Source organism: Microcaecilia unicolor, chromosome 2 (assembly GCF_901765095.1).
Source record: "Microcaecilia unicolor chromosome 2, aMicUni1.1, whole genome shotgun sequence".
Lineage (NCBI taxonomy): Eukaryota > Metazoa > Chordata > Amphibia > Gymnophiona > Siphonopidae > Microcaecilia > Microcaecilia unicolor.
Genome location: NC_044032.1, coordinates 637,906,543 through 637,931,521, shown reverse-complemented (window position 1 = coordinate 637,931,521; position 24,979 = coordinate 637,906,543).

The window sequence follows — 24,979 nt, the reverse complement described above, 5'->3', positions numbered from 1 at the left end:
TAGCTAAGCTGAACTGTTTTGAGGCCTTCCTGAAGAGGGCGGTGTTTGAAAGCTGGGCTAGCTGAACTTTGGGGAGAAAGCCTGGCTAAGCTGGGCTGTGTTTAAAGCCTAGCTAAGTTGAACTGTTTTGGAGGCCTTGTTGAAGAGGGCGGTGTGGGAAAGCCTGGCTAGCCGAACTGTGTTTGAAGCCTGGCTAGCAGAACTGTGTTTAAAGTCTGACTAGCTGAACTGTGTTGCACCGCCTTGCTAGCGGAACTGTGTGGCAGTGAGAGCGAACTGCACTGACGAGTGTGGAGTCGGAAGCAGACAGTACGGATAAGAGAGAGAGACAATTACGCGGCCGAGAGGAGCGGCTGACAGCCCCTACAACTTTTATTTTAAATGCTGAGCCCTCCAGGAACAGGGAAATACCAACTGTACCTGACTGTACACCACCTCAATAGCCTGCAGGTTTACAGGTGTTATAAATATTTAGGTACAGTAGATATATGTCTGTTTCAGGAGCATTCACAATTTAAAGGAAACAAAAACGAGAGCTAAAGTGGGAATTGAACCAGGGCCCCCTGGTTTACAGTTCACTGCACTGGGTACTAGGCTACTCCTAAGACCTGTTTTCTGCTTTGTTCAGAATGTCCATAATACCTGATGCTCTCACAGAACCTGGCATTCCTTTCCTGTTTCATTTTCAGCGGAGAAGATGGGGGAAAGCAACCACTGGGGGATTCATGAGGGGGTCATTTCTTAATCCTTCCAGTGGTCAGCTGCTCAATCAGAACACTTTTTTGGACCCTGGACATTAATGAACAGTTCTAAATAAAAATATCCTTATTTTTAGACTTGGATATTTCTTCCCTTTCGATTATCGCTGTTGGATGTCCTAATTTTGGGCCCAAACAAAAAAAGCAACACTGGGCCTTCAAGACTGAGACAACAGGAGTATTTATTAATAAAATGACCCGACACGACCCGTGTCGGGTCATTTTATTAATAAATACTCCTGTTGTCTCAGTCTTGAAGGCCCAGTGTTGCTTTTTTTAGATATTCAGTATATTTAAAGGGAGATCACCTCTTGTTATATTTATAGTTACACGTATAACCAAGACTCCATCATGTTTGGCTGCCAAAATGGCTGGCATGATGGTGACTTGACAACCAGAGTTTAAACACAGGTGGCTGGAGCTGCACTGAATGGTGTGTGTGGATCTGGCCAGCTTGTTGACAGACTGGATGGACCATATGGGTTTTCATCTGCAATCATTTAGGGGCCCTTTTACTAAGGTGTGTAGGTGCCTACACGCATCCAACATGTGTCTGATTGGCACTACTTCCCAACTACATCATGCCACGGGTGTTAATTCCATTTTTGGCGCGTGCCCAAAACATGCGGAAGAAAATATTTTCTATTTTCTACCACGTATCACTTACCCGGCGGTAATTGGCAGTTTACGCGCGTTGAACGCTTACCGCCCAGTTAGTGCATGAGACCTTACCACTAAGTAAGTGGGTGGTGGTAAAGTCTCAGGTGAAAAATGGATGCACACTGGTTTTTAATTTTGCTGCAAGTCCATTTTCCAGCACAAAAAAATGCCTTTTTTCCAGGCATGCTGAAGAACTGGACCAGCATGCGTCCAAAACACGTGGGATTAGAAAAGAAAATGTGGCAAATTTTTTGTGATTTGTTGATATTTCCTCTGCTTTCAATATTGTAGCTTGTATTTCTGGCAATCTTAGTTCCTGTTTCCTGATCGCATCATTACTTTCTGTAATCCTTGTGTACTCTTTAGTGATGGATGCATTTGAAATATCTTAGTTTTGGTCTTATTCTAGTCTAGTATTTAAGCCTCAGGAGACCCTTCTAGAGACTGCAATAGAATGAATACGCCAAAGGAATAATGCTGAAAAGTCAACACAGTCACCTAAATAATGAAACTGATAGAGGAACTCAATCTAAATTTAAGTTGAATTCTAAAGTAAGGGGGGGAGTGAGATATATATATATATTTTTTTTTTTGTTACATTTGTACCTTGCGCTTTCCCACTCATTGCAGGCTCAATGTGGCTTACATGGGGCAATGGAGGGTTAAGTGCCTGTGCTGGGAATTGAACTCAGTTCCACAGAACCAAAGTCCACCACCCTAACCACTAGGCCACTCCTTCACTCATTAAGTCCACCACCCTAACCACTAGGCCACTCCTTCACTCATTGACTAATATATATATTCTTCCGCATGTTTTGGGCACACGCCAAAAATGGAATTAACACCCGTGGCATGATGTAGTTGGGAAGCAGTGCCAATCAGACACATGTTGGATGCGTGTTTTGGCCGCATGCAGGATTATTTTTCAGTGCACCTATAAAAAATGGCTTTTTGGGGGGGAGGGGCGAAAATGGACGTGCGGCAAAATGAAAATTGGCGAGTGTACATTTTGGGTCTGAGACCTTACCACCAGCGGTAATCGTCAGCGTGCGTACAAAGTCGATTACTGTCCAGTTAGTGGTGCATGCCAGAAATTTTCCGGGGCACTTCACTGGCTTCCTATCCGTTTCCACATACAGTTAAAACTCCTCTTATTGACCTATAAGTGCATTCACTCTGTAGATCCTCAGTACCTCTCCACTCTCATCTCTCCCTACATTCCTCCCCGGGAACTCCGTTCACTGGGTAAATCTCTCTTATCTGCACCCTTCTCCTCCACCGCTAACTCCAGACTCCATTCCTTTTATCTTGCTGCACCATATGCCTGGAATAGACTTCCTGAGCCGGTACTTCAAGCTCCGTCTCTGGCCGTCTTCAAATCTAAGCTAAAAGCCCACCTTTTTGATGCTGCTTTTAACTCCTAACCCTTGTTCACTTGTTCAGAACCCTTATTTTATCATCCTCACTTTAATATTCCCTTATCTCTTGTTTGTCCTGTTTGTCTGTCCTAATTAGATTGTAAGCTCTGTCGAGCAGGGACTGTCTCTTCATGTTCAAGTCTACAGCGCTGCATATGTCTAGTAGCGCTTTAGAAATGATAAGTAGTAGTAGTAGTAACCTTGAATCACATAGCTATGGTGTGGGCTCCTCTTTCCCACATGCATCACTTTGCACTTGCTCACATTAAACGCCATCTGCATTTGGATGCCCAGTCTCCCAGGGGTCCTTTTACTAAGGTGCGCTAAAAAATGGGCTGGGCTAGTGTAGGCACATGTTTTGGGCGTGCGTAGATCCATTTTTCAGTGCGCCTGTAAAAAAAGGCTTTTTTAAAAATGTTTGCCGAAAATGGATGTGCCGCAAAGTAAAAACTTGTGCATGTCCATTTTGGGTCTGAGACCTTACCGCCAGCCATTGACTTAGTGGTAAGGTCTCTCAAATTAAACATGCAGTAATCGCCTATGTGCGTCAAGTTGAAGTTACCGCCCGATTTTTGCAGCACATCAGAACATTTTTCACCATGCTCTTGCGATTTAACAACCTTGAATAACTTTGTGTCATCAGCAAATTTAAGTACCTCTCTAGTTATTACCATTTCTAGATTATTCATAAATATGTAAAAAGCAGAACTCTCAGAACAGACCCCTGGGGAACCCCACTATCTACCCTTCTCCATTGAGAATACTTACTATTATACCCTACTCTCTGTTTTCTATCTTTTAACCAGTTCTTAATCCACAGTAGTACATTATCTCCTATCCCATGACTTTCTAATTTCCTCAAGAGTCTTTTATGTGGCACTTTGTCAAACGCCTTTTGAAAATCCAGATACACGATATCAGCTGGCTCACCTTTATCCACATGTTTATTCACCCCTTCAAAGAAATGTAGGTAACTTATCAAAATACACAAGCTTAGGAAAGAAGAATGAGAAGAATGTTGCATACATATTGGGCAGGGTCTGTACTATGTGTAGGACCACTACAATCAACCTCTATCAGCTTGGGAAAATAAACATTTAGGCTTGCCTTAAATTGAGTTAGGGAGGCCTCCTGATAAAGGTGCTTGTGAATTGGGTTTCATTAATTTGAGGCCAATACACGAACACAAGTAGAATCCAGGTGAGCCCCAAATGAATCAGTGGCATTCCTAAGGGAGCGGACACCCGGGGTGGCGCCCCTCCCCGATGCAGCACGGAACCCCCCCTGGGTGCACACCGCTGGGGGGGGGTGCCGCAGCGCGCGCCTGCTCAGAGTTCCCTGACTTCGCGCATTCGCTGCAGCTCCCTCTGACCCGGAACAGGAAGTAACCTGTTCCAGGGCAGAGCAGAGGGAGCTGCAGCGAATGCACAAAGTCAGCGAACTCAGAGCAGGCGCGCGCCACGGCGTGCACCCAGGGTGGACCGCCCCCACCGCCCGCCCCCTTGGTACGCCACTGAAATGAATACAGTAAGAAGAGAAGCTAGGAGAGGGTGGACCCTCAGGCACTGCCCAATTGTTGCAATGGTCAGTCTGCCCCTGGTGTTGCCATCTGGCATACATTATCCATGATTTCTGAGAACAATTTGAACAAGATTCTCAAGTCCATGGATGTGTTAGTGAGCTTTGCAGCTGTAATTAAGTGTCCTGTGTCACTTTTGCAACAGATAACAAAAGGGAGTTGAAACAGAAAGTTTTCCCCTATTCCCTTTCCCAGTGCAAATCTAATTGCCACTTAGTTTCTGCGCTTTTTTTTTTTTATTGAATAGTGGCGGATTATCGATTATGGTTGCTGGATAATTTTCATTATGGTGTTTGTTGTTCTTATGGCATTCAAACAGTTTGACATCAGTTTTTGATGAGTTCTTACATCTGCATGACCAGGGACAATTAGCAGTGGAAGAGATGTTAGGTCTTATGGAAGCTTTGATGCCGTCTGTCACATCATCCCAGTTGCCTGACTGGGGCTATAGGAAGCTAGTGGATGGGAAGAGTATCCCACCGGTTAGTGCAGTTGCCTGAGATCCTGGGGAACTCGGTTCAAGTCCCACTGCACCTCCTTGTGACTCTGAGCAAGTCACTCAGAGTCTCCTTTTGCTAAAGGATTGCCACCCGCCTCGAGCATGCACCATTTCTGGTACAACAAAAATATTTTGGGAATTTTTACTGCAGCGCTAACCTGCCAGGCTACTGCAGGAGCCCTAACAGCCACCTCAATGGGTGGCAGTAAGTGCTCCCTCCACATGACCAACAGTAAGAGTAATCTTAGCAGATGGCCATTTTTTTTGGGGGGGGGGATTGTTTTACTCTACTACGGGAAAAAGGAACCTGGCATGCAGAAAAATGGTCCCCGCCTCTACCGAAGGGCCTTTTTTTACTGCAGCTTGGTAAAAGGACCTCTTAACTCTCCATTCCCCCAGGTATAAAATATGTACCTGTATATAATATGTAAATTGTTTTGATTATAACCACAGAAAGGCAATATAAGTACATAAGTATTGCCAATCCAGGTCACAAGTACCTGGCAGAAACGCAAATAGTAGCAACATTCCATGTAGAACCCCAAAGAATAGCAAGATTCTAGAATTCTAAAGAATAACAAGATTCCATGCAGAATTTCAAAGTGTAGCAACATTCCATGTAGAACCCAAAGACTAGCAAGATTCCATTCAGAATCCCAAATACATAAGTGTTGCCACATTGGGAAAGACCAAAGGTCCATCAAGACCAGCATCCTGTTTCCAACAGTGGCCAATCCAGGTCACAAATACCTGGCAAGATCCCCAAAAAGTACAATCAATTCATATCAATTCCCTTTCCCTTACAAGGAGCCATTTTTGAATTTGTTTAAATCATTTTTGTAACTGAGAGGATACTTAGTTGTTGTTTTTTTTTTTGGGGGGGGGGGAGACTTTCAATCTAAGGAGTGGAAACTCTGGTCAGGAGTTTTTCAAGGATCATCTCTTTCTCCTTATTTGTTCAATATTTATCTACTGCCCTTGTGACAGACTTTGGGAGAAACTGGGTTTTGGCATTATTTTTATATGGATGCTCAGCTAATTTGCCCACTAGGTCAAGATCTAGCAGCAGCTCATTAATTATTACATAATTGTTTGTGCCAAGTTTCATGATGCCACCGCTACAATCACTTGAAGCTGAATTGTTCTAAATCTGAGATTTAAAGAAGGTGGTGGTAATATAAGGTTGGGTGGGACAGGTAGTATACTGAGATAAAATCAAGTAGTTAAGGGTTTATTGATTCTGGATTCACATTTGTTGATTACGTAGCAAAGGTAGTGGAGGGTTCTTTTGTTAATTGCAGTTTTTATAACAGTTGTGTCCTATTTTGAGCTAAGAGAACTTGGTGCCTGTGGCTCAGCTGCTCAGGCACTAGTTAGATCTAGACTGGGCTATTGCAAACCAATGTATATGGGTCCACCTATTCATCAGATTATTATTATTATTATTATTATTATTATTATTTGTAGCATTTGTATCCCACATTTTCCCACCAATTTGCAGGCTCAATGTGGCTTACATTATGCTGTAATGGTGATCGCCATTTCCGGATAGAGAATTACAAATGGTATTGCATTGAAGTTCCTGAGTGATAGAGTAAATTATAACATAAGTTGGGTAATCAACTATAGAAAGTTCATTTCCAATTTGAGAATTAAAGTGGTAGTGTGTATTGCGTAACATTCATTAGGAGCAGCAAAGGTTATCAGTCAAGTGGAAAGAGTTTGGTTTTGTCTAGTTCATGTAAAGTCTAGTTGTCTAGTCTTTAAGATGGGTTGTTATGATATGCCTTCTTGAATAGGTCAGTTTTCAGTAGTTTTCGGAAGATTACTCAGTCGTGCATTGTTTTTATGGCCTTTGGTAGTGCGTTCCATAGTTGTGTGCTTATGTAGGAGAAGCTGGATGCATATGTGGATCTATACTTAAGTCCTTTGCAGCTGGGGTAGTGGAGATTCAGGAATGTGCGTGCTGATCTTTTTGTGTTCCTAGTTGCAACTAGTCTAGAATTCTGTGGAAAACAGTATAGGATGACTAAAAGCATAAGATCATGTCACTCCTTGCTTAAGATCTCTGCATTGTCTCTCAGTGGAAGCTTGAATTAGGTTTAAGATGCTACTTTTGTGATCAAAGGTGTTTTTTAAATTTATTTATTTATTTATTTATTATCTCATTTGTACCCCACAGTTTCCCAACAGTGTCAGGCTCAATGTGGCTTACAATGCACCGCAGAGGCAGACGCCAATGCAGTAATACGAAGCTAATACAGCAGGAGACCTACAAGGGATAATAGGGAAGAGTAGGAATGGATAGAAGGTGAAGAGAAACTTAAAGAGAACAGGGAAGGGGGATGTGTCCAAATGTCTATAGATCGATGCGCTTCCAGCAGTGGAGACACTGGAAGAGGCCGTGGGATAAGCACTTCTGAACAACATGGTCTTCAGAGATTTCCGGAAAGTTAGATGATCTGTGATGGTTTTTATGGTCCTTGGCAAAGAATTCCAAAACTGAGTGCTAATGAAAGAGAAGGAGGTAGCATACGTAGACTTGTACTTGATGCCATTGCAGTTTAAAGGATTAGGCCCAGAATATCTATGGAAGAGGCTTCAAAAAGCACAGTTTGCAGTGCCCATGGTTGTACAGATTCAGGGGTCCTTTTACTAAGCTATGTATGTGCTTCAGGTGCATGCAACACATGCCAGTTTGGAGTTACTGCCCAGCTACCGCATAGCCTGGGTAATTTCATTTTTTATGTTCGTCCAAAAAAAAACCCTTTTATTTTCTGATGCGTGGCAAAAACGGGCGATAATCGGCATTTGCGTGCATAGACCATTACCGCCCAGTTACCGCGTGAGACCTTACCACTAAGTCAATGGCAGGTGGTAAGGTCTCAAACCCAAAATGGACATGGGCCAAGTTTTATTTTGCCACACATCCATTGTCGGCAAAATGTTTTACAAAAGGCATTTGGTATGCTGAAAAATAGATCTGCGAGTGCCCAAAACATGCGCCTACGCTATTGCAGGCCATTTTTGGTGCACCTTAGAAAAGGTGTCCCTCAGTTAGTGTGGGTTCATAAGAGGTTTTTTTCATTGATGGCTCCAGTGTTATGGAATTGTTTATCAAAGAAGTTGAGGTGAGTCTTTATATCAAGAAGTATATTGATCGACAAATAATTCTAACCCAAGAGGCCCGAAAAACAGTATATATCATTAAAGGAGAACCAGCACTTAAGATCTGATATGGTGGCAGATGTAATATGTCTCTCTATTATAAAACATCTGTGAAAATATTTATATATATCGTTTTACGGAATGTTTAAGTAGAGAGACATTCAATTTTTCTACCACCATATCAAACTTCAGGCTTCATTTCTCCTATTATTAAACGGATAGAGAAGCAAAGGCTACAGATAAGTTTCTAAAGCAAAATGTAGTTTATTCTTTTAGTAGTAGTTTTCCCCACAATAAAACATGTGTAAACACATCCCTATAACAAAAAGACTCCATATGCTGGATCAGTAGAAGATCTTTCCAATCTTTTAATAACTCAGCTGAATACTGCAACCACTCAGCATTCACTGCACACAAAATCACCAATTTCTGCTATATATAAATGACTTCAGGCAGACACTGTTTCTTTCACACTTGACCTTGGTTATAAATTCCTCTGCTGGATAGGAGTGCATTAATGTAGCTCTGCAAATCTAGAGCAAGTGAATTTAATAGAATAATGACACCTTACAAAGATTTTTTTTTTTTTTTGAAAGATCGGTAGATACCCAAAAAAAAGTAAGGCAATAACCAAGCCTGCTCAGCCTCCAGTCTTTCATGGAAAGGATATTGCAATTTTTTTCATCCCTCACAAACCTGTCAAGATCGTTGTCTTGTGAAATGAACATCATAACGTCATCGGTCAAGTGCCTAGGCTGCCAGCGCTTCCGCTCCATGCTCAACAGCCAAACTGTGGCTGGAAATGAAATCACTAGCAACAGAGAGCAGAAAGCTGAACCCAACCATTTTGATGCGTTCTTGAAGCAACTATATATATCATCAAATGAGAAATATTTGAGTCACTTTTTTCATCTACCTTGTACCTTTTTAAGGACTCATCAAGCTTAGACAAGAGATATTCCTTAACGTTGGGTATCATTCTTTAAGCTAATATCTGTGGTGAATGATTCTGACTTTTTGGCTAGTTTGATAATCTGAACATAGACAAAATTCAGTGCTGAGCTTCTCAGCTACTCCTCCTTGAAAATTCATTTCTGTTATACATAGTAGATGACGGCAGAAAAAGACCTGTACGGTCCATCCAGTCTGGCCAACAAGATAAACTCATATGTGCTACTTTTTATTTGTACCTGTCCTCTTCAGGGCACAGACCGTATAAGTCTGCCCAGCACTATCCCCGCCTCCCAACCACCAGTCCCGCCTCCCACCACCGGCTCTGGCACAGACTGTATAAGTCTGCCCATCACTATCCCCTCCTCCGAACCACCAGTCCCGCCTTTCACCAACGGCTCTGCTACCCAATCTCGGCTAAGCTCCTGAGGATCTATTCCTTCTGAACAGGATTCCTTTAGAAGGAATAGATCCTCAGGAGCTTAGCCGAGATTGGGTAGCAGAGCCGGTGGGGGGAGGCAGGGCTAGTGCTGGGCAGACTTATACGGTCTGTGCCAGAGCCGCTGGAAATTATCCACCTGAAGCCAATTTTCAAGGGCACAGAAATAGGGTTTCAGAAATTATCCAGCACATATATGGTTATTGGGCTCATTTTCAAAAGAGAAAAACATCCAAAAAGTGGCATAAGTCTACATTTGGACGTTTTTCTCACAAAAACGTCCAAATCAGTATTTTTAAAAACTTTTTTTTGACGTTTTTCTCTGAAGTCCATCAGAAGTGTGTCCAAATATCAAGGGGGTGTGCCTGGGGCGTGTTCAGGGTGGAACATGGGTGTTCCTAAGACTTAGACATTTTTCAACTATAATGGAACAAACAAAACCAACCAGGACTAAAGCTTAGATGTTTTGAGCGTGACCTGTTTTTATAACAAATAACGAAACTACTCAACCAAAGATCTAATACTACTTATACGGGCTAATAGCACCGTACCAATCGATAAATCCACTCTTTTATGTTATTATTTTTGAAAATATTTGAAAGAGAGCCCTGAGAGAAAACCACCACTTTTAAGGCAATATCATTTATTTATGCCAGGTGGCATAGCACTTCTTTCATAGGGCTATCTCTTATAAGTGAATGTATGTGCTATTACATAGTAACATAGTAAATGACGGCAGAAAAAGACCTGCATGGTCCATCCAGTCTGCCCAACAAGACAAACTCATATGTGCTACTTTTTGTGTATACCCTACTTTGATTTGTACCTGTCCTCTTCAGGGCACAGACCGTATAAGTCTGTCCAGCACTATCCCCGCCTCCCAACCACCAGCCCCGCCTCCCACCACTGGCTCTGGCACAGACCGTATAAGTCTGCCCAGCACTATCCTCGCCTCCCACCACCGGCTGGCTCTGCCACCCAATCTCGGCTAAGCTCCTTAGGATCCATTCCTTCTGAATAGGATTCCTTTATGTTTATCCCAGGAATCCAACATGATTCCTTTAGAAGGAATAGATCCTCCGGAGCTTAGCCGAGATTGGGTAGCAGAGCCGGTGGGGGGAGGCGAGGCTAGTGCTGGGCAGACTTATACGGTCTGTGCCAGAGCCGCTGGAAATTATCCACCTGAAGCCAATTTTCAAGGGCACAGAAATAGGGTTTTAGAAATTACCCAGCACATATATGGTTATTGGGCTCATTTCTGTTATACTATGTATAACAGAAATGAATTTTCAAGGAGGAGTAGCTGAGAAGCTCAGCACTGAATTTTGTCTATGTCCAGATTATCAAACTAGCCAAAAAGTCAGAATCATTCACCACAGATATTAGCTTAAAGAATGATACCCAATTACGCCAATACAAGAGCGCTAAAGAGTGAAATGTGCTCAAAAATAAACATAAACTTATCTTTAGATGTTTTTGTTAATTCTGTCTTTTTCTTTTTTCATTTCTTTCTTTTTACTTGTTGTAATGAAGCAACTCAAATCCACTCCCAGTCTGAAAGTCAATAGTCCACAAGGCTTCCCCTGGTAACGCCCGACACCTGGGTTTCAACAGTTTCCTCAGGGACTCGGGTTATACGCCATACACTGTTTCCAGTTCAGCAAAATACTCTCGACTGAGACAAAGTCGCCAAAGCCTTTCGATGCACTCACTCAGTTCTTCCAAGGCGCTTTTTATGTGGCTAAGACAGGCCATCGCTCTACAAAAAAGATTGTTCAAGCAATTAGTCCAACCTGAGGCTACCAATAGCGCTCGGCTATTAAGTAAAACTGCAATGCAATATATAAGGATGAATTGAAACTGAAATTGTTAGCCCCAGAAGCAAAATCAAATCACGACAGTTTCAGATGTTATAGCCAGTCCTATACGAGCAGCAAGCAGGTTCATAGAGTAGCCTAATGGTCAGTGTGCTGCACTGTAGAGAAGGTGATCCAGACTCATAATCCACACTATTACACTTGTGGTGGAAAGTGTCAGCTCCCCACCCCACATATACTACTACTACTACTACTACTTAACATTTCTAGAGCGCTACTAGGGTTACGCAGCGCTGTACAATTTAACAAAGAGAGACAGTCCCTGCTCAAAGAGCTTACAATCTAATAGACAAGTGAACGGTCGGTCCGATAGGGGCAGTCAAATTGGGGCAGTCTGGATTCACTGAACGGTAAGGGTTAGGTGCCGAACGCAGCATTGAAGAGGTGGGCTTTAAGCAAAGACTTGAAGATGGGCAGGGAGGGGGCTTGGCGTAAGGGTTCAGGAAGGTTGTTCCAAGCATAGGGTGAGGCGAGGCAGAATGAGCGGAGCCTGGAGTTGGCGGTGGTGGAGAAGGGTACTGAGAGGAGGGATTTATCCTGTGAACGGAGGTTACGGGCGGGAACGTAAGGGGAGATGAGGGTAGAGAGGTAGTGAGGGGCAGCAGACTGAGTGCATTTGTAGGTAAGAAGGAGAAGCTTGAATTGAATGCGGTATCTGATCGGAAGCCAGTGAAGTGACCTGAGGAGAGGGGTGATATGAGTATATCGGTTCTGGCGGAATATGAGACGTGCAGCAGAGTTCTGAACAGACTGAAGGGGGGATAGATGGCTAAGTGGGAGGCCGGTGAGGAGTAAGTTGCAGTAGTCCAGGCGAGAGGTAATGAGAGCGTGGACGAGAGTTCGGGTGGTGTGTTCAGAGAGGAAAGGGCGAATTTTGCTGATGTTAAAGAGGAAGAAGCGACAGGTCTTGGCTATCTGCTGGATATGCGCAGAGAAGGAAAGAGAGGAGTCAAAGATGACTCCGAGGTTGCGGGCAGATGAGACGGGGAGGATGAGGGTGTTATCAACTGAGATAGAAAGTGGAGGAAGAGGAGAAGTGGGTTTTGGTGGAAAGACGATAAGCTCGGTCTTGGACATGTTCAGTTTCAGGTGGCGGTTAGACATATAGGTGACACCTGCATCCATAAAGACTCTTGCAGTAGTGTATAGTTAATTTATTTCTGCATTTCTACCCCGCATTTTCCAACCTATTAGTAGGTTCAATGTGGCTTACAGTTAGCTAAGATTAGATAAGATCCAGGTTATGCAGGATACAGGGAGAATTACAGTTATCATGGGGTGGAAAGGTCATATTATGGGTTACAGACATATTTGGGAGGACAGGTATCATGTTATAGAACCATTTGGGGTGACTCTGCCTAGTTCAGTTTTGTCCTTTGTTGTGATTGTGTAGAGTGTTCTGTTAAATCATTGGCTATGTGTGGTCGTTGGATAGGAATTTCCTAAAGGGGTAATTGTGTTCCAAAGTTTGGTGCAGACGTACGAGTGTCTCTAGCATTAGCGCACGCTAATTTTCAGTGCACACTAAAAAGCGAGCCTACAGCGTGGCAGGATTCACAGAGGAGATTTAAATATCTCTCTCTTTCTGAACTAACCAATAGAATTACTACACCAGCGAAAGGAAATCTAATCTTTCATTCAAACCTATAGGGCTTACTGATTTTAGGGGCCCTTTTACTAAGCCGCGTAAGCATCTAAGCGTGCCCAACATGTGCCAAAACGGAGTTACCACACGGCTACCGCGTGGCTCTTGCAGTAATAACTTTTATTTTCGGATGTGCATATTGGATGCGCGCCAAGTGGCACTTGACGTGCCTAGGTCATTATTGCCCGGTTACCATGTGAGTCTTTACCACTAGGTCAATGGCTGGCGGGAAGGACTCAGTCCCAAAATGGACGCTCGGCAATTTTGATTTTTGATTTTGCCACACGTCAGTGTTCGGCAAAAACTAAAAAAAGCTCTTTTTTACAGGTGCGCTGAAAAATGGATCAGTGCATGCCCAAAACCCACACCTACACTACCGCAAGGCATTTTTCAGTGCACCTTAGTAAAAGGACTCCTTAATTCATAAGTCCATCATTGCTCTTTTCTGTCTAAGAGTATTTCCAGATTGCAAACTACTACACATGTGTACATGGAGGTGTATTTTCAAAGCACTTAGACTTACTATGGAACTAATTTTTTATGTTATTGACGTTTCCCAAATTATTGCAAATCAATGCCCATTCCTAGTAAGCACAAGTAGCCTCTGGCTATGATAACAGTATTCGTCTAGAGCATTAATAAAATATTGAATAATTTGTGCACCAGTATCCCTACTAAACACATTTTTTAGCCATAGCCAATTATGTACCTTTAACTATGACTCATTCTTACTTCCTTTCAGTCACTCATATTGGCCCTCGCCTCAAGTCACTTCACTGGCTTCCTGTCCATTTCCGCATGCAATTCAAACTCCTCTTATTGACCTACAAGTGCATTCACTCTGCAGCTCCTCAGTACCTCTCCACTCTCATCTCTCCCTACATTCCTCCCCGGGAACTCCGTTCACTGGGTAAATCTCTCTTATCTGCACCCTTCTCCTCCACCGCTAACTCCAGACTCTGTTCCTTTTATCTTGCTGCACCATATGCCTGGAATAGACTTCCTGAGCCGGTACGTCAAGCTCCATCTCTGGACGTCTTCAAATCTAAGCTAAAAGCCCACCTGTTTGATGCTGCTTTTAACTCCTAACCCTTATTCACTTGTTCAGAACCCTTACTTTATCACCCTCACGTTAATATTCCCTTATCTCTTGTTTGTCCTGTTTGTCTGTCCTAATTAGATTGTAAGCTCTGTCGAGCAGGGACTGTCTCTTCATGTTCAAGTGTACAATGCTGCATACGTCTAGTAGAGCTATAGAAATGATAAGTGGTAGTAGAAGTAGTAGTCTTTGGGATTCTGGAATCTTGCTACTGTTTGAGATTCCAGAATCTTGCAGCTCTATGGGGTTCTGTACGGACTGTTGCTACTCTTTGGGATTCCGGAATCTTGCTACTCTTTGTCCTTATCCCTTATTTGTCTTGTTTGTCTGTCATAATTAGATTGTAAGCTCTGTCGAGCAGGGACTGTCTCTTCATGTTCAGGTGTACAACGCTGCGTACGTCTAGTAGCGCTATAGAAATGATGAGTAGTAGTAGTAGTTTCTAACTTGCAAATGGATTTCTGTGTCAGTATCTTCCAGCTGGATGTCAGTTGTTATGACAGAAAGAATGATGCATCTGTTGTAAGCATCCAAGCTCATCTTACTAGTTCATGCTTTACATATGCTGAAAAATGTATTCCAGTAGCACACTCAGATATTGGTTTATAGCAACCCTTCAGGTCATACAGGTAAGCACTGGTTTATGACAAGCTTCCAGGTGCCAGATAGATTGCAGAACCTGAAGGATCACGGCTAGACGACGTTTCTCCACTGAGATGAAAAATTTGGTGAACGTAGTTTGCAATCAGATGATGGTTAAAAAATGGAAACTGATATCTTCATAATGTTTACTTATTATGCATATCAGTTCTACAAAATAGATCTGTGATATCGTCTGGTGCGCACCGATCCATTTTTTAGTGCGCGCCTGTAAAAAAGGCTTTTTTTAAATTATTTTTGCCAGGAATCAGCCATTGCCTGCCTGTCTGTCCTGTACGACGTGTGTGTCTGACACTGGCAGAGTACCTCTAAAGGACAAGAAAAGTAGGAGTGATAGGGAGGGCTATGACTTGTAGACCCCTGACGCAGGTGCTGCACACCGAAACACCGTGTCGGGTCTTTCTTCAACAATTGTTATTATCTATAGTTGTCAATAAAAGAACTGTGTCCCCTTTTTTTTAAAGGCCCTTGTTGCTTTTTTTCTTTGATTGGACCTTTGCTTGTACTTTGTTCCCTCTTTTTGCTATAACATATAGATAGGTAAGAGAGTAAGAGGAGTTAGAAACTAAGGTGACTAATTTAAAGAAAGGTGCACATGAGGTCAGAGAGATGGTTAACATATAGGTGAGAGAAGAAGAGGAGTTAAGGAATAAGGGACTGCTTTTACTAAGCGATGGTAAGCCCAGTGCGGGCTTACTGCTCGCTATATAGGAAGTACCTCCGGGCTACTGCAGAAGCCCAGCGGTACTTCACACCCCTAGCTCATCATCATTTCCAGTTCTACAAAAATGTATTTATTTTTGTAGCGCTGGAATGTACCCGGTGGTAATCGGGCAGTGCCGTGCGCTGCCCGACTACTGCTGGGTTAACGCGGGAGCCCTTACTGCCACCTCAATGGGAAGTGATAAGGGCTTCCCCCTGAAATGGCTTAACTTGCCTACCAGCCATTTCCTGTAGGAAAGTGAGACTTCCTTTTTACCAGATGCAGTAAAAGGTGGCCTTGGTGCGCGTGAAAAAAACACGCGCTGAGGCCAGTACCGGCCCCCTTTTGCCACAGCTTGGAAAAAGGGACCCAAGGTGACTAATTTAAAGAAAGGTACAGATGAGGTCAGAGAGCATTAGTGCATTAGTGCACTGGCAGTCGCTAGCTTGGCTTTGTAAACAGGGGGGGGGGGGAGGGTTAAATGTGTTGTAACAGATACACACTCCTAATAATTTTGCATTGCATCATCGTATTAATATATTCATTTAAATTCATTCTAGCACACAAATAACTATGGGTGAAATTTGCAAATGTAAAAACCTTTGCATGACAAGACTGTTTTATCTCATTAACATGCTTTTTTTTTGTGGTTTCGGTAAATGAGGAGACATTTGTGGAATTTTCCACACATTACTACATCTGCTTCAAACTTTGATGCAAATCCATTGAAACAGAGATTAGCATAGTTGTGGTTATGGCTTGACTAACAAAGTCCTAAGATGTTCATATATTATAAAATATTTGTGAGCGAGGCACACACAAAGATGGTCAAAAATAAATTGCTGCCTATTAACAAGGAAACGCACTTTGCATGGACTTAAGTTATGCAATTCACTGAATTGATAAGCATGAAAAACATTTCTTTGACAATCATTATAAGGGCTTTTCTACAGAAAGAAAAAAAAAAGCAGTTATCAACTATAACATTGTATTACAAAATGGCACAAGCACAAAGGACTAGATTCTATATATGGGGCCTGAAAAATCTCCATGGTAAAAAATACGCCTAGGCATATTCTCTAAAGTAGGCTTAAATTTTATAGAATTGGCTTAAATTTCCACAAAGTATATAAAATACGTTGAGTGCCTCGCCGTGTGACCAAATTTGTTCGCATCCATGAGACCATGTTTTACTTGGTATGGAGTGGAGGAGAGGAGTGGCCTAGTGGTTAGAGCTCCAGTCTTGCAATCCAGAGGTGGCCAGTTCAAATCCCACTGCTGCTCCTTGTGATCTTGGGAAAGTCACTTAACCCTCCATTGCCTCAGGTACAAACTTAGATTGTGAGCCCTCCTGGGACAAAGAAATATCCAGAGTACCTGAATGTAACTCACCTTGAGCTACTACTGAAAAAGGTGTGAGCGAAATCTAAATAAATAAATCCAGATGCCTAAATTAGCACAGAGCTGGTATATCCTATATAATAATTCTCACCTCCAATGTTCGAATGTGCCTGAGACCGTGCCTCCCTCACCTCCCTCGGAGGTGGTCTGGTCTGCTAGGCAGGCATGCACTGATGTCAGTGACAGCTGATACCAAAGCAAGGGGAAGAGTAGGGAAACATGCAGAGCCTGGGAATCAGCTGTCATTGTGCCGCTCCCTGACACTTCGGAGCAAGTGGCATGGAGTGGAGCAACACAGACCCCCCCTCGTCCACCGAGTTCCACACTCCGCCCTCCCTCCAATTACAACAACCCCCCAGCCGAAGTCCTGTGCTGGCCTTCGCGGTGTTGCTTCTTCAATGCTCTTCGGTTCAAGTTTCTCTGCGTGCGTCTGACGTCAGATGCACGCAGAGGAACTTGAACACAAAATCATTGAAGAAGCAACGCCACGAAGGCCACAGCACAGGACTTCGGCTGACGGGGGTTGGGGTCCCCCGTCAGCACAGGTACTGGACGGCGGTGGGGGACGGTTTTCGCCGAGAAGGGAGGTCGACAGGGTCGTGGAAGGGGGGGTGAAAACGGAGGGAGGGCAGAGTCTGGAACAGCGAGGGAGGGTGGGGGATGGCCTTGCTAGCGCCCGTTTCCTTCCCTTTGCCCCTTTTCAACAATGCAACTTGGAATTTATATGCATGATGTTACAGAATACACATATTGAGCTGTGTGTGTAAATCTTAATTAATGCCAATAAGTGCTGATAATTGCTTGTTAACATCCAATTTACAGCACTGATTAGCGAGTTAACCAATTACGTTACACGCATTTTTGAAGAATATGTTTAATTTCCATGCGGAAATTAAGGCATGATATATAGAATTTGGAGGGCAGTTGGAGCCCTTTTACCAAGGCACACCCAAAAGTGGCCTGCGCTGCTGTAGGCATCTGTTTTGGACATGAGCTGGTCCATTTCCTGAGTGCACCTAAAAAAAAGGGGATTTTTTTATTGTGCCAGGAAATAGACATGCGGCAAAATGAAAACCAGCGTGCGTCCATTTTTAAACATTGCAAATAATCCTACATCATCACTATTCATTTAATATAGCCCTGATGGAGTTGACATTAAATTGCATTGCAGTTACAACCCTAAACAAATATTATGGGTATGTAAACTGCATGAAGTAGTAGTGATAAACCTGACCACTTTCCTGTGTGTGCAGTGCATTTCAGGCAGGCGGACCCAGGCCCATCCCCCCCTACCTGTTACACTTGTGCTGCTAATTGTGAGCCCTTCAAAACCCACCTGAAACCCACTGTACCCACATGTAGGTGCCACCCTTCACCCCTTAGGGCTATGGTAGTGGTGTACAGTTGTGGGAAGTGGGGTTTGGGAGGGGGGGTTTGGGGGGCTCAGCACCGAAGATAAGGGAGCTATGCACCTGGGAGCAATTTCTGAAGTCCCCTGCAGTCCCCTGCAGTGCCTAGGGTGCCTGGTTGGTGTCCTGGCATGTCACCGCCTTGTCACACTGTTTCGTCTCCTTCAGATCCTCAGATTCTATCACCCCAAGATCCATCTCCCCGTCTGTACATATCAGAGGGGGATCTATGGGAATCTCTATCATTAGTGCACGCTAATTTTTAGCACGTGCTAAATATGCTAGCGCACCTTAGTAAAAGGACCCCTTAGATTGCGAGCTACCCAGGGACAGGGAAATACCCAGAGGACCTCAATGTAACTCACCTTGAGCTACTACTGAAAAAAGGTGTGAGCAAAATCCAAAGAAATAAATAAAATATTAGCACTGGCCCACTATAATTCTGAGTGTACCCTCTGTCCTTGCTTCAAAATGATTTTACTTCTCTGCCTTTATTTCTATCCATGATTCATTCCCTTTCTTTTTTTTATCTTTGCAAAGTCCGCTGTATGCCAAATATAAGCAGAAAAGACTGCCCCCTCCTGTTTACAAAGCCATGCCAATAGCTGGTGGTGGGCTAATGCTGACATAGACGTTTCTCTTTGAATGGGCTGCGTCGGCATTGCCGCATGCCTTTGTAAACTGGGGGGGGGGGGGGGTATTTTGGAAGAAGAAAGGGATATTACTTTATATATGTTTATGCCTCAATAATGAAAGCTTCAGCTGAGCGAAACAATGTATTCATTTATAGGAATTGCTATATCATTTACATCTGAGCATCTTTCACTGTCTGCATTAAAAGAAATGTATAGAACTCATGGTGTAGAAATTGTTCCCGGAACACAGTTTTTCATTATAACTTTGTACCTTCATTTACAAGACCGTCCGTTTGCTATTACTTTCACAACTTCTACTATGTGGAACCAATCCAAAGTATTACATCTTATTAATTTTAATGTACTTCTTTTCACTTTTGATGAAAAATGCAGTTGCCTTGTCTATTGCAATACACATGGAATGGCGTATGAAAGTGTAACAGTGAAATGCAAACATCTGCTCTCTTTATGAAATAAATTTATTGGATTTCCATTTTTTTTTCAACTTTTTTATTATTATTTTCCTTCTCTGCTGATAGTGAAATAATTTTTTTTTCCTTTTGGTATAAGAGCACACTTTCATCTCTCTCTGCCCTGACTTACTTTCTTATGTTTTTTTTTCCACCACTGTCATATTTTGCGACTGACAGATCTATACAAGATTTTCTATATGTTGTAGTAGTCCGTAATCACTAGCGCTAGACCTCGGCTGCGTACACTTAAGTTCCTTCTGTTCTATAGATTATAAATATCTTACTTAGTTTACTTGACGATCATTTTTCCTAGATCTTGGATCAATTATTGTGGACTAAAAAAATGTATTGAGTTGTTACCTGTATATATTTTTTTCTTCTTTTTGTATTGTTCTAATATTCTAAAATTTATGTTTATTGCATAAATGTAATTTGTGAAAATCTTATAAATAAAAAATTTAAAAAAAAAAAGATTTTCTATATGACAGTAAGCATGGACCAATTGTTAACTCCTGCTGTCTTTAGCTGTAGAAGTCATTTCAATCCTTCCAGTCCCACAGTGTTGGTATTAATTGACTGGGTTTTTTTTTTTGTTTGTTTTTTTAGTAGAGAACTGAAATATTGCATGCAGTTAGTTGACATTTGAGGACATATTGAGTGATGAGTTGCAGTAGCTACATAGTCACAAAGACATAGGTATAAATGAGGGTTTTATCAGTCGTATCTACAGATGCTTTCTCTTTTGTTTAGATGTTAATATTCTGGATCTTTCAGATTTTTTTTTCAAGCTTGACTGTTCAGTGAGTACTGTGGAGATTTGCTCTTTCCAATATAAAGAAACATATTTCTTTTGTATACTATTTCTAAGTCCTTTAAAGAACCTTTATCAGGCAAGTTTTGGGTTATTGTTCGATGTGACCTACAACCAAAAGAACAGTGTAGTGGTCCTTAGATGGAATATACTGGCAGATCTGCATTCTCTCCTTATATCTACCTGGCCAGTGCTGTGATTTGTGGATCTCTGTTCTGTGTTTATTTCACCTCCCCCCCCCCTAAAAAAATATTTTGCTCTGAACCTATGCACTACACTTTAAGGAAATAAAAGTAAGTAGGGAAACCACAGATAAATATCTGATTTCTACCAAGACCGGTGGTAAACAATCAAATATCAGAGTTTTAACAGTTTTTAAAGTGTAGTGCATAGGTTCAGAGCAAAATATTTTTTAGGGGGGGGGGGGGAGGTGAAATAAACACAGAACAGAGATCCACAAATCACAGCACTGGCCAGGAAGATATAAGGAGAGAATGCAGATCTGCCAGTATATTCCATCTAAGGACCACTACACCGTTCTTTTGGTTGTAGGTCACATCGAACAATAACCCAAAACTTGCTTGATAAAAGTTCTTTAAAGGACTTAGAAATAGTATACAAAAGAAATATGTTTCTTTATATTGGAAAGAGCAAATCTCCACAGTATTTTGCATTAGGCTCCTGCCCTTCCCCCACCTATTCTCTACCCATAGCTAAAAGTCACCTGGTCTTGTAGGCAGGCTTTGTTAAAGAGTGGAGGTGTAGTGAGGTGTTTCATTCCGCTCTGGAGATTGATTTCACAGCTAGCACAGTCCACAGATCTTTGGTTCTTCTTTAGGTCCTGCCCCTCAGCCCACCCACCCCAAGGGTGACACTTCTTATATAGTCTGTCCAATCCACTGCCTATCCCTTTCAAATAACTCTATCTAGTTTGCAGGCAATTTCTGATTGCTGTTACTTTGAGTTGTCTGCTTTTGATCAGGTGCTCAGGGCCGGTCTTAGCAATTGCGGGGCCCTGTGCAGAACCAGTTCGGTGGAGCCCCCTGCTCCACCCCCAGCCCACACTTAGTCCTGTCCACATCTAGCCCCACCCATACCTAGCCCCACCCTTTGTTGACAAGATATGTTTTAAACATTTTTTTATTTCAAACAAAAACAAATCAAGCAAAACTTGTACAATAAACATTCAAATATGCACAATACTATCATAGAAAACCATTGGGTTTAAAAAGCAAAACCATGTGCATGCAAGGACTGGGTAAATGAATTAAAACAAATCCCCTTAATATGTAATACTTGGTAGCAATAATAAAACAGTGATTGAATATTCACATAGCAAGCAACCTGAGCCAATAGATTTATTTTCCACTGAACATAATTAACTTTGTATGAACTTGGTTGCTAATAGTGTGCTGAACTAGACAACGTTGGCACATTTAGACTGACTCTGGACAGTCCTGCACAAAGGAAACCCTTCCCTCATTAATATATACCTTCTCTGTGAAACAATAATAATAATAAAAAAATGCAAGTGCATTTTTATAATATACTACTGCATTCCACAAAGCAAAATGAGCAAGTTCCCACATGCCATTTTTTTTTCTTCTTTTGATGTAGGCACAGGAAAAAACAAAGATTGTAAATGCTCACAGGTTTCAATCTAATTCATGCTTAATGTGGGATAAAATTCCATAAATAAATAAGTAAATAAATAGGTAGGAACTTTGAATGTTGAGCACCTAATTCTCAAGAACGAATTGCGTTCAAAGTTTGCACCCTGGTCCACAAAATCGTTCATGGTGAAGCCCCAATCTATATGTTAGACCTCATAGACCTGCCAACTAGGAACACAAACAGATCAGCCCGTACATTCCTGAATCTCCACTACCCCAGCTGCAAAGGACTAAAATATAAGTCTACATATGCATCTAGCTTCTCCTACATATCCACGCAACTTTGGAACGCACTACCAAAGGCCATAAAAACAATGCATGACCTAACAATCTTCCGAAAACTGCTGAAAACCGACCTATTCAAGAAGGCATACCACAACGTTCCATCCTAACCACAGACTTTAAATGAACTAGACAAAACCGTACCCCACACCTGACTGATGACCAAATGACTACTAATGAAAATTACGCAACACGCACTATCACTTTATTTCTTATGCCAAAAACGAACTCTCTATAGCTGACTAACCAACTTATGCTATAATTAACTCTATCACTCACGAACCTCTATGCAATATCAAATTGTATCATATTTTACCATGTATGCACCTTAAGGTAACATCATTTGTAATTCTCGTCCCGGAAATGGCGATCGCCATTACGGCATAATGTAAGCCACATTGAGCCTGCAATTGGGTGGGAAAATGTGGGATACAAATGCTACAAATAAATAAATAATATGATGTCTGTTTAGTGGCCCTTTATCAGGAGAGAAAAAAAATCTCTGCATGAATATGATAATACTAAGGTGTCCCTTTAACCAGCCTCTCCAAATAACGCAGATATTACCTAGATTTTTTAAACAGTATCCTCCCCTCCCCGTCCATTTAACCAGCCCCTTCAAACAACATAGATATTACCTTGATTTTTTTTACAGTACCCTATCCTCCCCTTCCCTCCCTCCTACCCACCTATTCCAGACCTCCTTCCCACTCCCCCTAGCCACAGGGTGCCCACCTGGCACATACCTGAAGTTGCCCTGGTGGTCTAGTGGAGTCTTTAGGGCGGGAAAGATCCCCAATCTTTCCTGCCCGCCGCCAGTGCTGACTCTCTCACTGCCGCATCTTCTTTAAAATGGCTGCCGAGACATTCCAACAGCGGCCTCGCGAGACTTCAGCTGAAGTCTCAGCAGCCATTTTTAAAGAGCGATGCGGGAACAAGGAGTCAGTGTTGGCAGCAGGCAAAAAAGACTGGGGATCTTTCCTGCCCTTAACACTCCCCTGACATGCCCCCTTGTGATTTGAATGCACTTCTGATGGACTTCATAGAAAAACATCTAAAAATTGGTATTGACAATTCTAATTTGGAGGTTTTTGTGAGAAAAATGTCCAAATGCAGATTTATGCCACTTTCCTGCTTATTTTCAAAGGAGATCATCGGCCATCTTCCGACACAAATTGGGAGGTGGCCGGCGATCTCCTGAACCCGGACAAATCGGTATAATCGAAAGCCAATTTTGGCTGGCGCCAACTGCTTTCCGTCGCGGAGCTGGCCAAACTTCAAGGGGGCGTTTCGGCAGGGTACAGAAGGCGGGACGGGGCGTGGTTTTGAGATGGCCGGCTTCGGCCGATCATGGAAAAAAGAAAGCCGGCCCTGACGAGCATTTCACCGGCTTCACTTGGTCCCTTTTTTTTCAGGACCAAGCTTCAAAAAGGTGCCCCAACTGACCAGATGACCATCGGAGGAAATTGGGGATCACCTCCCCTTACTCCCCCAGTGGTCACCAACCCTCTCCCACCCCAAAAATATGTATATATATTTTTTGCCAGCCTGTATGCCAGCCTCAAATGTCATACCCAGCTCATTGACAGCAGTATGCAGGTCCCTGGAGCAGTTTTTAGTGGGTGCAGTGCACTTCAGGCAGGTGGACCCAGGTCCATCCCCCCCTACCTGATACACTTGTGGTGGTAAATGGGAGCCCTCCAACCCCCCCCCAAAAAACCCACTGTACCCACATGTAGGTGCCCCTTTCACCCCTTAGGGCTATGGTAGTGGTGTAGAGTTGTGGGGACTGGGTTTTGGGGGGATTTGGGGGGCTCAGCACCCAAGGTAAAGGAGCTATGCACCTGAGAGCAATTTTTGAAGTCCACTGCAGTGCCCCCTAGGGTGCCCAGTTGGTGTCCTGGCATGTGAGGGGGGCCACTGCACTATAAATGCTGACTCCTCCCATGACCAAATGGCTTGGATTTGGCTGGATTTGAGATGGCTGCCATTAGTTTCCATTATCAGCAAAAACCAATGGAGGCCATCTCTAACGCCAACGATCTCTAAGGCCGGCCCGAATGTTGAGATTTGGCCGGCCCCGACCGTATTATCGAAACAAAAGATGGCCGGCCATCTTGTTTCGATAATATGGCCGGGTATGACGCTTTATGGGACCGGCCTTAGAAATGGCCGCCCATATAGATGGTCGGCCCCGTTTGATTATGGCCCTCCATGTGGCTTAGTAAAAGGGGCCCTAAATTTGACTCGCAGAGCCTGTCTCCTACATTTTTCTATGTCACTGGTACCCTCATGCACTAAGACAGCTGGCTCCTTACCAGCATTATCTAAAATTCTTTCTAGGTCTGCCACCTTTGCACCAGGGAGGCAAGTGACCAGGCAATCCTTACGTCCACCAAACACTCAGCTATCTACATGCTTAATGACTGAATCACCAACACAATAGTTGTCCTAACTCTTCGCTCTTGGGACACATCCTCAGTGCAAGAAGATATTGCCAGGGTCGTCGAGAGACTGGGCCAGGCCAGGGGCAAGGCTGCCCCCGGGCCCCCCCCTCCCGAGGTCGTTGTTGCCGCCCCCCTCTGTCCACCACCTGGCCCAACCCCCCCCCTCCCCGAATTCAAATCATAGCTCACCTCGACCTCACCTCGGGCGGCACACAGGGAGGGAAGGCCCGAAGGGAGATGATCTGCAGACTGCCGCTGCTGCGCTTCTTTCACACGGAGCAAGGTCGAGGTGAGGAGCTATGATATATTAGATTGTAAGCTCTTTGAGCAGGGACTGTCTTTCTTCTATGTTTGTGCAGCGCTGCATACGCCTTGTAGCGCTATAGAAATGC